The following is an 8,017-nucleotide window of genomic DNA, read 5'->3' as shown; positions in this document are numbered from 1 at the left end:
GGGGAGGATCACCTCCCTCGACCTGCTGGACACGCTCTCTTAATGCACCCAGAATGCCATTGGCCTTTTTGGCCACGAGGGCACACTGGCTGGTTCACGGCCAACCTGTCGTCCACCAGGACGCCCAGGTCCCTCTCTGCAGAGCTCCTCTCCAGCAGCTCATCCCCCAGCCTGTATTGGTGCATGCAATTATTCCTCCCTAGGTGTAAGACCCTACACTTGCTTTTGTTGAACCTCATCTGGTTTCTTACTGCCCAGCTCTCCAGCCTGTCCAGGTCTCGCTGAATGGCAGCACAGCCTTCAGGCGTGTCAGCCAATCCTCCCAACTTCGTATCATCAGCAAACTTGCTGAGGGTGGCCACTATCCCCTCATCAAGGTCATTGATGAAGATGTTGAACAATGTTCATGATGTTGTGATCTCTATCACAATGCTGTGAATGGGATGAAGGACATATCAAGCCCCGATTTTGCTTTGGAAAGTAGAAGACAAACTGATTTTTAGGGCTTTAGCTCAGATGATTTTGAACTATGGTTGCATTCGAATACTGACTGTGAAACTGATTATCGAAAGCAAAAAAAAATTAAATTCCTCCCAAGACTCAAAATATGTTATCTTCTGCAAAGATAGTAAGGAGAGTGTTTTTACCTCTGCTTCCAGCACAGAAATGGAAAGTTTTACATCTATGTAGTTTGGCAGCTCTGTGAACAGCCTTGCCATGTAGAAGGTGCTTATTTTGCTGATGCTGAGTTCTGTAATTTTGTTTGTTTTCTTTTTCTTTCCTAGGGTGATAGGGTTGAAGCAACAGGATGAGAGATCTCAAACATGCTACTGAATGTTGTGCTCTGACAAAACTACATGGCTTCCTTTATCAAGACAGCTGTGTTTTTAAATAAATAATCTTAATTTGGCCTGCAGAAGGATTACGCCTGATACTCAAATGTACTACCTTGAAAGGTCGCCTTGACTTCCTCAAGGAGATTAAATCAAGGCATTCAGGATGCCAGACCAGAAAGCCTCACAGACTGAGATATGTTTATTGTTTACTACTTGGGAAACTGAGATCGCAGTGAAAAGGACAGCTTCCAAAATAGATAGGTTACTGCTACTAGCAAAATAAATTTAAAATAAATATTGCTGAATGGACTGCTTCATTTTGACAGTTTTTTGTTCCTACTATGAATCACAGAGAACAGTTAAACTGTGTTGAATTGGGTTTCAGTTAGATAGATCCTTGCCACTGTTAAGTGGCTTCCCATAGATGCCATTAGGATTGTAGGAGCAAGACAAGACTGGTCTGGTAAGTAATTCACAAGTTATATATGCAACTCTGCAATTTGTGGCAGTTTTATTTTAACAATTGATGATAGATAATTTGGCCAGTTCCCGAAGCTGTCCTGTTTATTAAAAATTTATGTGAAAATCGTTATTTTATATTTTCATTTCAAGCTCTTTATCAGGTAAAAGTGAGATCTGAGATAAGAAACGGATCTCTTGCTATCTATGGAAATATATGATTTTTCTTTGTACTTTTATGCTGATCAATATATAAAAATGACCTTTCACATCATTAAAAATTTTGGAGATATTTTTAAAGGTCTAATTGCAAAAAAAAAAAATTGGCTGATTAGATGCCTGCGACTACAGACTTGTAAAGTCTGTAGACCCCTATAGACCCATACTCCATCAAGTAGCTAAAATGGACATAAATAATATCCTTTAGCAGCAGAATTCATAGATGATTATGTCAGCAATACTTATGCTTTCATTTTGTATGGCTTGAAAGCTGTTTGAGGCCAGCACTTTAACTTCAGACTGAAGAGTGCCAAACCATAAAATAAGAAATGTTTTTAATTTGGTGATCTTGTGCAGAATGGAAAGCCTCACAGTAACTTGTTCAAGCTTTCCAACTTGCAAGTTCAGATTGAACATGGATGAAGAGAATTTGAAAACAGCAGTCATGTCCAAATTTTGTTATTTCTGGTTACTTTGGGTTTTTGTTTGTTTGTTAGTGGCTTTGTTGTCATTGCTTGTTTTTAACACTGCACAAATGTTAACAGGAAAAGAAATATGAACAGTAACTGGATACTAAAGTAGCAGTTCTGAAGCCTGGTCTGCCTTTGCTTCTCTGTGTATGCAATATCGCTAAGAAACAACCCATCTTTTTTACTTTTCAGAAGCACACTTGTGCTTATTATTTGGGCCAAATTGCTAATCCACTTGATGAAATAATCTTTTTTTCGATCTTAGTGCTTTACATTTCCTGGAATATTGTATTTTCATGGCAAGAAGCAGAAAGGAAGCTGTTTTAGACTTGTAAACTGTTCAGTATCTTGTCTCCTTTTGTGTATAATGAAACAAAGAAAAATATTCTGAAAGAACTTCATGAAGCCATGGTTAATATCTCAAAAACAAAATGCTGAAATCAAGCCTTCCACAGCAACTAGTATGAAATCAGAAAGCGTGTCTAATATTTTATGCAGAGTCAGAGATAGCGGGGGTAGATATGCAGTTTTGGTTTATTTTGTGCACCATTGTTTATGTCACCTGATGTACATCTGCAACCCTCCTGCTCAGTAAGGTTTTGTTTGCTTGGACCTGTGCACACCTACAGGATTTTGTCTGTTTCTTTGTTTTACATTCTGCCACCCCCTGAAAAGAAGCCTTGCTAAACCTAACTGTATCTCTCTCCTTACTGAAGAGCCTTGTGTTGAATAAGATCCATCATCATGTAACTGAAGATTTTGCAAGATGGATCCATGTATAATAAGAGAAGTACTGTAGTATATCCAAGATTAATGTTTTGTTACTATTTCTTATCAGTAAATATTCTACAATGAAAAGCCAGGACCTCTTTCTGAAGGACCTGAAGTTGGAAAGGAAATCTGAAACACTTGCGCAGTCAGGGAAGAGCTCTTCAGGGAGAAAATATCTTAGTGTAATTAGTGTGATCTTTTTTTTTTTTTTGTAAAAGAGGGAGTAATTTGCTTCTGAACTGAAACTTGTGAAGAAACTTACATCATTTAATAGGAATTATTCATAGCTTTTCTTCAAATAGCTAATTTATTCTTCACATGAATATACATTCTGGAATATATCTTTTTTCTTCTCAAAATCATGTCTCTGAATTGTTAGAAGTTCAAGTATTGTTTTTATATTTCTCATGAAGTTTCAAAACAGCTCAGTTTCCATTTCACGTCTGGGTGAAATGGAAAAAGTATTCTCTTGCATATTCAAAAGTATCTGTTTATTTTGTCTAACTGCTCTAATATAAAAAATTATATGATTGCTGTAGGGCAAAAGAGCACCAAGTCTTACTGCAGTGAGCAGAAAATATACACATAGCCTGTCAGTTTTCCTCTATATTTTGCATTCCTTCTTAGGAAGACTGGGCAATGAAATCAAAGGCTATTGAAGCCACAGATGCTTGTGGAACCCCTCCTGGAACCTGGCCCTGCAAGGCTTGATCTGGATTTTCCTTTTCAAACTTTCTTAGTTCACCTGCCCTAAAGATCTTTAAACTAAAACTTTCATCTTCTGTTAATTAAGTTGATAGCTGTCTCCCTGATTAAGCTGTAAATTTGGATGTTTGTCTTTGGATTAATGTTTGAAACAGAACTAACGTGCAGTTTTCTGAAGCATTGTCACTGAAAAGCAGAATCTTCCTAATGTTCTCTTTCTTTAATGTGAATTTTCCCTACATGTATAAAATGTTGAAAATAAAATAAGTAACTGCCAAAATTTCAATTACTTTCATGGGAAACGTCTAATTTTTCAGATGCAGCTGAATTTTATAGTGCAAGAAATAATGAATTTAGCGCAATGCTGGGCTTTTAAGAAGTGATTAGTACACTTATTAACCTAGGTGTTCACAACAGAGATAGTTGAATTGCTTTTAATACTCCTCTATTATATTAGATTTTGAAGAAAATATTTTGGATCTCCTTATCGTTGTCATTTGATGGAATATCTTTAAGATAATTAGAGTTTTTTCTGCCACTGCATTAAGAAAAAAAAATTTCAATTTGTCGGAATCCTATCAGGTCAGATTCACATTTTTGCTTATGTAAACTGATAACCCTGCCTGCTGGTTTCCATCATCAATTCTCAGTAAAATTTCTGCTAAATAATAACAAGGATGAGCTAATAATGGTATGCAATCAGATCTAACACTTTTCTTCAAGTTGGTTATTACTAGGTTCAAGTTCATGTTACAAAACTTCCAGCATAGTTAATGCAAGTCAAACATGGCAAAACTAATTTCATATGAGCAACAACATGATTTATTACTGGACAGTGGTAAAATCTTACACTTTGCAAATGATCACAAAGACAGAGTTGGATTCCTGCACTGTTTAGACATTTCTTTGGCTAATATCAATGCTTATGTAATGAAAAAGGAAATTGGAATGTGAATAGGTGAATTCATATCTCATTATTTAATTCTCTGTTAGTGGACAGCTCAGAATATTTCACAAATTCATCCGGGAATCAAAAGGAGATAACTCATAAAATGAATGGTTACTTCTTGGCAGATATTTGTTAATATGTCATTTTAGGAATACAGATTAACATATTTTTGAAAACTCACATAGCTTCCAAACGCTTCATACAGTAATATACGTGAGTGTCAGATTTAACTACTTGTCTCCCCAGTAGTCATGATATGATTTATTTTTTCCAAATGTCAGTTTGAAAGTTGTGGAATAAATGGGGTTAAACTAGTGCCAATCTTTGGTTGCCTGTTGCTGTCAGAAACGATCAGCTCTGTCGGTAATGTTTTAGCAGCATGGGAAGACCTAGGTAATTGCAGTGTGCCTAAATAGAGGCTACTCAGTTCTTAGGACTTTCGTTTCAATTCTTCCCTAACAAGTAAGGTGATTCAAGGTATTTTTTAAATACAAAAAAAGTCCTGCTCTAAGTCCATTATTGTATTCTTATGTGACTTGTAATAGATTGATGAGTCCCTGCTGCTATTTAACTCTGTGGATATTTATTTTTCAGAATTTAACAGAATTTTCTATAGAAAGTTCTTTTTCTTCAAGAATCTTTCTCATCAGACAAATGACAATTTGCTGTGATCAAAAGGTACATGCAAAGACATAAAATCAGGTACAGCATACTGATTTTAATGTTCTGAGAATACTTTTCATGCTGAAAAATTGATCATAATATCGATGTTAGTTGTCACTAAGCCTCAGAATGCAGAAGTGTAAATCATTAGTCTGGAAATACAAAAGGAATCATGCACAGGCACAAAGTAATCATAGCCTTCTTAGAAGATACATGGTGGGTTAGCTTAAATTGTGTACTGGCTTAGGCTAACAGAATTGCTTCTGGTGATACTGAAAAATGCCTTTTCTTGACTGCAGAGAAAATTAAGTGCCTTCTTTACAAAGATTGCTTCATTAGATACCCAAAATGTAGGTAGGAGATGGAAGGATGAGTATGGATAGCCACATGTTCCTCAGTCGACATGAAGTTGGAGACCAGCTACCTAAGGCACAGTAGACTATATATGATCATATGTATGAGCAACAATCATGAAGACTGAAATTAAAACAACCCATGGAACAACACAGAATTAACAGACTCAGTAAAGGAATTCCCAGATGATAATTCTCAGCCTGCAACATATAAGATTGCATGGTTCAGTGGTTTCTGCTTTATCTGAGAAGGAGTGTTATAAATGACGTTTTCTGTAATATCTTCCATTTTGAGACATCTGTTTCTTTATGTCCCTTTATCTAAATATTTCCTGCATTTGCATTAACATTATTACCTCAGTTGTATCCAGTGAGTGCACAAGTGGCAATAGGCACAAACTGAAATGAAAGAAATTAATTTAAACATAAGGAAAAATCTTTCTGTACAGTGAGAGTGACCAAATCTTTGGAGATATTCAAACTTTGAGGAACCCACTCTAGATTCCCCTTCTTTGACTACTGGACTTGGGCTACACAAGGAGGTCCCTTCCAACCTTAATTATTCTGTGCACTAATATTTGAATATGTTTAGTCAGTGTCAGTTTGTGTTATTGTTAGTGATAGTGGCTTAGTTTGGTTTTGTATTTATATTTGTACTTACAGATCTTCTTAGTGCTAATTGTAAGAATAATGGAAAATCTCTCCCTTGTATTGATATGGCAAGAAGGCAGAATCAAACTTAGAGTGTAACTAGGAATGCAATTAAAATGCAATCCGTACTAACAACAAAAATGCTATTAAACAAAAGGGACAGGAAGCACATAGTCTAAAGCGAGTGACATAGCTAGAATCTGGATAAGGTGAGCAATTGATTTTTCTCAAGCTAGATTTCCAGACTGACCAGTCCTTTTTCCAGTATTTGTACCTGAGGTCAGCATTGCTCATTTTTCAAGAATGCACTGTTTTGAGTAGTCTGGGAGAGCACATTCACAGTCTTGATGACCTGCAATTTGGAATGAGCTGCAGTGCCAGAGCATGTGTCAGTTCCTGCTGTGCTCTTCCACCACTGCTCTTGGCCCTGTGCTCATGGCGGTCGAAGTTTCCAGGGTTTCCTGTTCAGCAGCCAGATGGAAAGGAAGCTCCATGTGCTTCCTTGTGCTAGAGGTGGCACAGCCATCAGGGCAGCCAGTAAAAGCAATGCACAGAAATGTGACAGGATTTGTGACCTCTTAGAGCAGGGCTTGAAAGCAATCGCTGTTCCTGTGTATAATTAATCGTACGACCAAACCCTTATCCACAACCCTAAAACAAAGAGAATTTAAGAGTTTAAGGGTTTAGAGAGTCTTGATTCTTGTTTCCGCTTTCTTCCCTAAATTAATCTTCTGATACATTTCTGGACTTCAATCAGTCAGGGTTGTATCACTTGTGTATCACCTCAGAAAACAAGGCTTTTACTGATGTTTTTTTTCTGTTAATTTAATGCTTATAAAAAGTGCCAGAAACACTGATAGACTTAAAACCTTTCTCTTTCTGCAGTGATTCTTCTCTAAATTGCATGTAGTTCCTCCAGACTTTGCTTGAAATCTGTTTCCTGCATCTCAAATCTGTCTTTTTCTGTATTTTCACATCAGCCTTGGATCCCATATCAGTTAGCATGAATCATCATAACATAAAGTTAATCCACACTGTGCTTGCTTACAGAATTTAAGGCTTTTATTTCAGAAAGTGTAGGAATGTGGAATGTCTCTGAGAATAGAAACAACAGATCTGTTTAAACTAGCTTGGTGGTGGCACATTCAACAAGCACCAGGATGGACCTGAGGCAGCCACAGCCTTTGTTCTGGCAAATGACCCATTTTGGCAAAGCTGTCCCCCTTGCAGTCCATCCATCATAATGCTGGAGCAGAAGGCATTCACCAGGCTGACTTGAGGCAAGGGAAGATCATAGCCTGGTAGTGACAGCGAGATACTGCATTTCAGGAACTCTCAGTTTTGCTCTTTGTCACCATTTCCTTGATCTCCCTGGGCAAGATAAGCATGAGGTGTCCACAGGCTTCATGAACTCCTTTCCAGCTCAGCAGACAAAATATTTCACTGTACTGGTGGGACATTGACATCAGATTGATTTTTGGCACTCTTCAGGAAGGACATCTGCTTCAGTACTTGGCATCTGCTTCAATACTTGTTCATTCCTCTTATCTCCTAGTGGGTTTTGGATTATTTATTTGTTTTCAGAAACCTTATCTCTCCTTTTTGTAGTTGAAGAAAATTTTTCTCTATTTGTGGCTTCACTGCTGCTCTTCTGAACAGCAGTCACCAAAGCATACAAAGTACACAACTAATGGCAAGTTATCTTACAACTAAATTTGGTAACTATTTTTTTTTAACTTTTCCCAGAAGAGCTGAATTGTTGCTATGAGTGGTTTTTAAAATAGAAATTTGAGGGGTTTATTATTTTTAATCCTTCTTGTATCAAATATAAAAATCAAAGACAAAATCGTTGTTCTCATTCTGTCAAAATGTAGATCATCTCAAACTGAAACAGCCATTAGTTTTCCATAACATCAATTTATTTTAATATGTGTCTTTTTT

This window comes from Meleagris gallopavo, chromosome 2 (genome assembly GCF_000146605.3).
Source record: "Meleagris gallopavo isolate NT-WF06-2002-E0010 breed Aviagen turkey brand Nicholas breeding stock chromosome 2, Turkey_5.1, whole genome shotgun sequence".
Taxonomy (NCBI): Eukaryota; Metazoa; Chordata; class Aves; order Galliformes; family Phasianidae; genus Meleagris; species Meleagris gallopavo.
The sequence above is the reverse complement of the archived record's forward strand: the minus strand, read 5'-3'. Positions refer to the sequence as shown.